The sequence below is a fragment of the Schistocerca piceifrons genome, unplaced genomic scaffold (assembly GCF_021461385.2).
Source record: "Schistocerca piceifrons isolate TAMUIC-IGC-003096 unplaced genomic scaffold, iqSchPice1.1 HiC_scaffold_1229, whole genome shotgun sequence".
NCBI lineage: Eukaryota > Metazoa > Arthropoda > Insecta > Orthoptera > Acrididae > Schistocerca > Schistocerca piceifrons.
This window is the reverse complement of record NW_025727047.1, coordinates 1-7,500: the sequence shown is the minus strand read 5'-3', so window position 1 is coordinate 7,500 and position 7,500 is coordinate 1. Positions and strand designations below refer to the sequence as shown.

Genomic DNA, 7,500 nt, shown 5'->3' with positions numbered 1-7,500 from the left:
GACCAGGAGGTCCATGCGGAAAATACAATATCCCAGCCTTTCGACATCCACCATTGCGCAGACCAGGCACCAACACCCACACATGTCCTATACAACGGTGCACCCAACATCACAATAGTACCTCCTGTCACAGCGCACAAACAATGACATGAGTCAAAGACACAGGTCTCACACAAGCATAGAATTGGAGCGCCGCCTCTAATAAGCCAAAGGTGCATCCTGACGTGACAAATCTGATCATGTCACAAGCATTCACTTACTATAATCACTATCAACGAACCTGCCGCCCCCGCCCCCCCCCCCTACACCTTTCCTTACAACAACGTGTAACCTAACCTAACCTAACCTAACCTATGTTGTACCTTAACCTAACCTATGTTGTACCTTAACCTAACCTATGTTGTACCTTAACCTAACCTATGTTGTACCTTAACCTAACCTATGTTGTACCTTAACCTAACCTATGTTGTACCTTAACCTAACCTATGTTGTACCTTAACCTAACCTATGTTGTACCTTAACCTAACCTATGTTGTACCTTAACCTAACCTATGTTGTACCTTAACCTAACCTATGTTGTACCTTAACCTAACCTATGTTGTACCTTAACCTAACCCATGTTGTACCTTAACCTAACCCATGTTGTACCTTAACCTAACCCATGTTGTACCTTAACCTAACCCATGTTGTACCTTAACCTAACCCATGTTGTACCTTAACCTAACCCATGTTGTACCTTAACCTAACCCATGTTGTACCTTAACCTAACCCATGTTGTACCTTAACCTAACCCATGTTGTACCTTAACCTAACCCATGTTGTACCTTAACCTAACCCATGTTGTGCCTTAACCTAACCCATGTTGTGCCTTAACCTAACCCATGTTGTGCCTTAACCTAACCCATGTTGTGCCTTAACCTAACCCATGTTGTGCCTTAACCTAACCCATGTTGTGCCTTAACCTAACCCACGTTGTGCCTTAACCTAACCCACGTTGTGCCTTAACCTAACCCACGTTGTGCCTTAACCTAACCCATGTTGTGCCTTAACCTAACCCATGTTGTGCCTTAACCTAACCCATGTTGTGCCTTAACCTAACCCATGTTGTGCCTTAACCTAACCCATGTTGTGCCTTAACCTAACCCATGTTGTGCCTTAACCTAACCCACGTTGTGCCTTAACCTAACCCACGTTGTGCCTTAACCTAACCCACGTTGTGCCTTAACCTAACCCATGTTGTGCCTTAACCTAACCCATGTTGTGCCTTAACCTAACCCACGTTGTGCCTTAACCTAACCCACGTTGTGCCTTAACCTAACCCACGTTGTGCCTTAACCTAACCCACGTTGTGCCTTAACCTAACCCACGTTGTGCCTTAACCTAACCCACGTTGTGCCTTAACCTAACCCACGTTGTGCCTTAACCTAACCCACGTTGTCCCCTAAAGTAACCCACGTTGTCCCCTAACGTAACCCACGTTGTCCCCTAACGTAACCCATGTTGTCGCCTAAACCTGCTCTGTAATTGTTATACGACTCGTTCAATTAGTGTAGTGTTGCCCACCCGCAACCCTCGCAATATAGTTCGCTACTCGCACTGCCCGCTCCCCTGTGTATCGCTTCATGTTAAACACCTTGCAAGTCTTGCTGACTTTCCACATGCTCCTGCTGTACACTGTAATGTGGATGGCAGCAGGACGTACATGCCGCCCCTCCCCACGTCCCCACCTTGCCCCCCTGCCTTCGCAAGCTGGTTGGTGAGAAGTTTGCATGTTCAATGCCCTTCGCATGCGACGTACTCAGGCTACGTTGTGGTGCGGCCTGTGTCAACCGTCCGCTAATGTCGTACGCGTAAACCACAATCTGTACTGCACATTCGTCCTTATGTACCGAATGATACATCGTGGCACATGTGTGACCGTACAACGACTGCGCCCAAAAACGGCGGACCATACAGTGCAAATATTGTGCACGCAGCTACGTGTCGTCTCCCTATGAGAGCTGGATTGCAGTGTGGTACGCCATAGAGACGTGTGGGAGGAACGGACGCCGTGGATGGCGATCAGCATGAGCTGTCTGTTGATGTATTCGGACCTAGTCGTCTCTCCTCACACACCGTGATGGCATGGTGCACCGCGTTCCATATCTGCGACATGCTACAGAGGCCGGTTGACAGTCGTTCGAGCAATGGACATCGCATACGTACGGGGGCCACCTTCCACGTATTGTCTAGGCGTGCACATTTTGTTGCGTGTATGTGGGCAGACGTAGTGTGGCGTGACACCTGACACAGGCATGCAATAATCGTTGAAGTTGCAAATGGCGATGGACGCCTGCGTTTTCTGGTGAAGTTACGCAAATGAACAAATGGTAACCTGTTGTGGTGCGGTTGTTCTCGCTAGGGGTGAATCGGTGATGGCGACGATAGGTTGAGGTACGAACCGGTTGTTCCAGCGATACCCACCATGCCGACGAAACTGAACGGCATCTGGGTGTGAAGCGATACGCGGCGGTGGCTGGGTGGGACCGTCCCCGGCCGGTGAGGGGGCGCCTCCCGGCGTGCTGGCCGCGCGGTGCGTGGGCGCACGCGCTACAGCCGGCTGGTGGGGGCGGCCAGTGGCAGGCGCGCCGGCCGACGGACGCGGCAGGCGTCGCAGCTGCGCGCCGGCGCACCCTGCGCGCGGCGCCGTGCGGCCAAAGTAGGTCCTCGCGGGCCCGGTGCGAAGCGCGGTGGACATCTTCAGTGTGCTGGTCCGATTGAGGACTGTGTGCGTTGAGGATGCGCCGCCGCCCGGCGCTCGGCGCCGCGACGCCGTCTGCTGCTCGGTCGCCCCAGCGGTTCTCGCTGGTGGTTTGTATCGCAGCTGTGCGGATGTGTTGGCGCGTGCGCTGTGCTGGGAGAGTTCGCTTCGGCACCCAAGTGGGGCTTTTGTCCTTCTGTGGCGCTGGCGTTGGAGCTGCCGGTCACCGTAGGTGGCGCGTGTTGTCTCCCGCCGGCAATGCCACGACAGCACGCTCCCGGGCCTCTGTCGGCAGCGGCAAGCTCAGTTGGGAGCACGGGTGGTCGCACCGAAAGCGTCTACTCGCCTAACTCCGGGCGATTGCGCCTCTCTCGAACCCGACCAAGTACTTGGGACGGCGCTGCGCGCCGCCGGGACCTGAGAGGGTTTCGAGGTGTATTGTGCAGGGGAGCTCAGCCTCCTCCTGTTTGCAGAATGATTGAGCGGACGCTTGCGTGTTCGCGCGGGCCCCCGGGACACACTCCCGGGCGGCCGGCTGCTCAGCTCTAGTTGACGCAGCTCCCTGGTTGATCCTGCCAGTAGTCATATGCTTGTCTCAAAGATTAAGCCATGCATGTCTCAGTACAAGCCGCATTAAGGTGAAACCGCGAATGGCTCATTAAATCAGTTATGGTTCCTTAGATCGTACCCACGTTACTTGGATAACTGTGGTAATTCTAGAGCTAATACATGCAAACAGAGTCCCGACCAGAGATGGAAGGGACGCTTTTATTAGATCAAAACCAATCGGTCGGCTCGTCCGGTCCGTTTGCCTTGGTGACTCTGAATAACTTTGGGCTGATCGCACGGTCCTCGTACCGGCGACGCATCTTTCAAATGTCTGCCTTATCAACTGTCGATGGTAGGTTCTGCGCCTACCATGGTTGTAACGGGTAACGGGGAATCAGGGTTCGATTCCGGAGAGGGAGCCTGAGAAACGGCTACCACATCCAAGGAAGGCAGCAGGCGCGCAAATTACCCACTCCCGGCACGGGGAGGTAGTGACGAAAAATAACGATACGGGACTCATCCGAGGCCCCGTAATCGGAATGAGTACACTTTAAATCCTTTAACGAGTATCTATTGGAGGGCAAGTCTGGTGCCAGCAGCCGCGGTAATTCCAGCTCCAATAGCGTATATTAAAGTTGTTGCGGTTAAAAAGCTCGTAGTTGGATTTGTGTCCCACGCTGTTGGTTCACCGCCCGTCGGTGTTTAACTGGCATGTATCGTGGGACGTCCTGCCGGTGGGGCGAGCCGAAGGCGTGCGACCGCCTCGTGCGTGCTCGTGCGTCCCGAGGCGGACCCCGTTGAAATCCTACCAGGGTGCTCTTTATTGAGTGTCTCGGTGGGCCGGCACGTTTACTTTGAACAAATTAGAGTGCTTAAAGCAGGCAAGCCCGCCTGAATACTGTGTGCATGGAATAATGGAATAGGACCTCGGTTCTATTTTGTTGGTTTTCGGAACCCGAGGTAATGATTAATAGGGACAGGCGGGGGCATTCGTATTGCGACGTTAGAGGTGAAATTCTTGGATCGTCGCAAGACGAACAGAAGCGAAAGCATTTGCCAAGTATGTTTTCATTAATCAAGAACGAAAGTTAGAGGTTCGAAGGCGATCAGATACCGCCCTAGTTCTAACCATAAACGATGCCAGCCAGCGATCCGCCGCAGTTCCTCCGATGACTCGGCGGGCAGCCTCCGGGAAACCAAAGCTTTTGGGTTCCGGGGGAAGTATGGTTGCAAAGCTGAAACTTAAAGGAATTGACGGAAGGGCACCACCAGGAGTGGAGCCTGCGGCTTAATTTGACTCAACACGGGAAACCTCACCAGGCCCGGACACCGGAAGGATTGACAGATTGATAGCTCTTTCTTGATTCGGTGGGTGGTGGTGCATGGCCGTTCTTAGTTGGTGGAGCGATTTGTCTGGTTAATTCCGATAACGAACGAGACTCTAGCCTGCTAACTAGTCGCGTGACATCCTTCGTGCTGTCAGCGATTACTTTTCTTCTTAGAGGGACAGGCGGCTTCTAGCCGCACGAGATTGAGCAATAACAGGTCTGTGATGCCCTTAGATGTTCTGGGCCGCACGCGCGCTACACTGAAGGAATCAGCGTGTCTTCCTAGGCCGAAAGGTCGGGGTAACCCGCTGAACCTCCTTCGTGCTAGGGATTGGGGCTTGCAATTGTTCCCCATGAACGAGGAATTCCCAGTAAGCGCGAGTCATAAGCTCGCGTTGATTACGTCCCTGCCCTTTGTACACACCGCCCGTCGCTACTACCGATTGAATGATTTAGTGAGGTCTTCGGACTGGTACGCGGCATTGACTCTGTCGTTGCCGATGCTACCGGAAAGATGACCAAACTTGATCATTTAGAGGAAGTAAAAGTCGTAACAAGGTTTCCGTAGGTGAACCTGCGGAAGGATCATTACCGACTAGACTGCATGTCTTTCGATGTGCGTGTCGTGTCGCGCAACACGCTACCTGTACGGCTCGCCGTAGCCGTGCGCCGCGTGCGGAACCACGCGTGCCTCTCAAAACTAGCGGCAATGTTGTGTGGTACGAGCGCTGAAGCGCTGGAGCGGCTGGCCTGCGGCACCTGGCGCCTGGCGCCGGTTTTGAATGACTTTCGCCCGAGTGCCTGTCCGCTCCGGTGTGGAGCCGTACGACGCCCGTCGGCCGTGAGGCCGTTGGACACAGAACGCTGGAACAGGGGCCGCCACACGCCTCACTCCCGCCTATGCGACCGTCTCGAAAGAGACGGCGGAAACTGAGAAAAGATCACCCAGGACGGTGGATCACTCGGCTCGTGGGTCGATGAAGAACGCAGCAAATTGCGCGTCGACATGTGAACTGCAGGACACATGAACATCGACGTTTCGAACGCACATTGCGGTCCATGGATTCCGTTCCCGGGCCACGTCTGGCTGAGGGTCGGCTACGTATACTGAAGCGCGCGGCGTTTGCCCCGCTTCGCAGACCTGGGAGTGTCGCGGCCGCCTGTGGGGCCGGCCGCGTCTCCTCAAACGTGCGATGCGCGCCCGTCGCCTGGCGGTTCGCATACCGGTACTTTCTCGGTAGCGTGCACAGCCGGCTGGCGGTGTGGCGTGCGACACCTCGTACAACGACCTCAGAGCAGGCGAGACTACCCGCTGAATTTAAGCATATTACTAAGCGGAGGAAAAGAAACTAACAAGGATTCCCCCAGTAGCGGCGAGCGAACAGGGAAGAGTCCAGCACCGAACCCCGCAGGCTGCCGCCTGTCGTGGCATGTGGTGTTTGGGAGGGTCCACTACCCCGACGCCTCGCGCCGAGCCCAAGTCCAACTTGAATGAGGCCACGGCCCGTAGAGGGTGCCAGGCCCGTAGCGGCCGGTGCGAGCGTCGGCGGGACCTCTCCTTCGAGTCGGGTTGCTTGAGAGTGCAGCTCCAAGTGGGTGGTAAACTCCATCTGAGACTAAATATGACCACGAGACCGATAGCGAACAAGTACCGTGAGGGAAAGTTGAAAAGAACTTTGAAGAGAGAGTTCAAAAGTACGTGAAACCGTTCTGGGGTAAACGTGAGAAGTCCGAAAGGTCGAACGGGTGAGATTCACGCCCATCCGGCCACTGGCCCTCCGCCCTCGGCAGATGGGGCCGGCCGCCCGCGCGGAGCAATCCGCGGCGGGGTCGTGTCCGGTTGCCTTTCCACTCGCCGCGGGGTGGGGCCGTTCCGGTGTGCGGTGGGCCGCACTTCTCCCCTAGTAGGACGTCGCGACCCGCTGGGTGCCGGCCTACGGCCCGGGTGCGCAGCCTGTCCTTCCGCGGGCCTCGGTTCGCGTCTGTTGGGCAGAGCCCCGGTGTCCTGGCTGGCTGCCCGGCGGTATATCTGGAGGAGTCGATTCGCCCCTTTGGGCGCTCGGGCTCCCGGCAAGCGCGCGCGGTTCTTCCCGGATGACGGACCTACCTGGCCCGGCCCCGGACCCGCGCCGCTGTTGGCTCGGGATGCTCTCGGGCGGAATAATCGCTCCCGTCAGCGGCGCTTCAGCTTTGGACAATTTCACGACCCGTCTTGAAACACGGACCAAGGAGTCTAACATGTGCGCGAGTCATTGGGCTGTACGAAACCTAAAGGCGTAATGAAAGTGAAGGTCTCGCCTTGCGCGGGCCGAGGGAGGATGGGGCTTCCCCGCCCTTCACGGGGCGGCGGCCTCCGCACTCCCGGGGCGTCTCGTCCTCATTGCGAGGTGAGGCGCACCTAGAGCGTACACGTTGGGACCCGAAAGATGGTGAACTATGCCTGGCCAGGACGAAGTCAGGGGAAACCCTGATGGAGGTCCGTAGCGATTCTGACGTGCAAATCGATCGTCGGAGCTGGGTATAGGGGCGAAAGACTAATCGAACCATCTAGTAGCTGGTTCCCTCCGAAGTTTCCCTCAGGATAGCTGGTGCTCGTACGAGTCTCATCCGGTAAAGCGAATGATTAGAGGCCTTGGGGCCGAAACGACCTCAACCTATTCTCAAACTTTAAATGGGTGAGATCTCCGGCTTGCTTGATATGCTGAAGCCGCGAGCAAACGACTCGGATCGGAGTGCCAAGTGGGCCACTTTTGGTAAGCAGAACTGGCGCTGTGGGATGAACCAAACGCCGAGTTAAGGCGCCCGAATCGACGCTCATGGGAAACCATGAAAGGCGTTGGTTGCTTAAGACAGCAGGACGGTGGCCATGGAAGTCGGAATCCG

The 7,500-nt window shown here is 55.7% G+C and overlaps 2 non-coding genes across 2 annotated transcripts; both read left to right on the top strand.

Annotated features, from left to right (window-relative positions):
• Positions 1 to 3,299: 3,299 nt before the first annotated feature.
• Positions 3,300 to 5,208, top strand: LOC124729990. The gene has a single exon (XR_007007857.1). It is a non-coding gene; the product is annotated as a small subunit ribosomal RNA (ribosomal RNA).
• A 351-nt stretch (positions 5,209 to 5,559) lies between these two features.
• LOC124729985 lies at positions 5,560 to 5,714 on the top strand. The gene has a single exon (XR_007007853.1). It is a non-coding gene; the product is annotated as a 5.8S ribosomal RNA (ribosomal RNA).
• Positions 5,715 to 7,500: the final 1,786 nt, after the last annotated feature.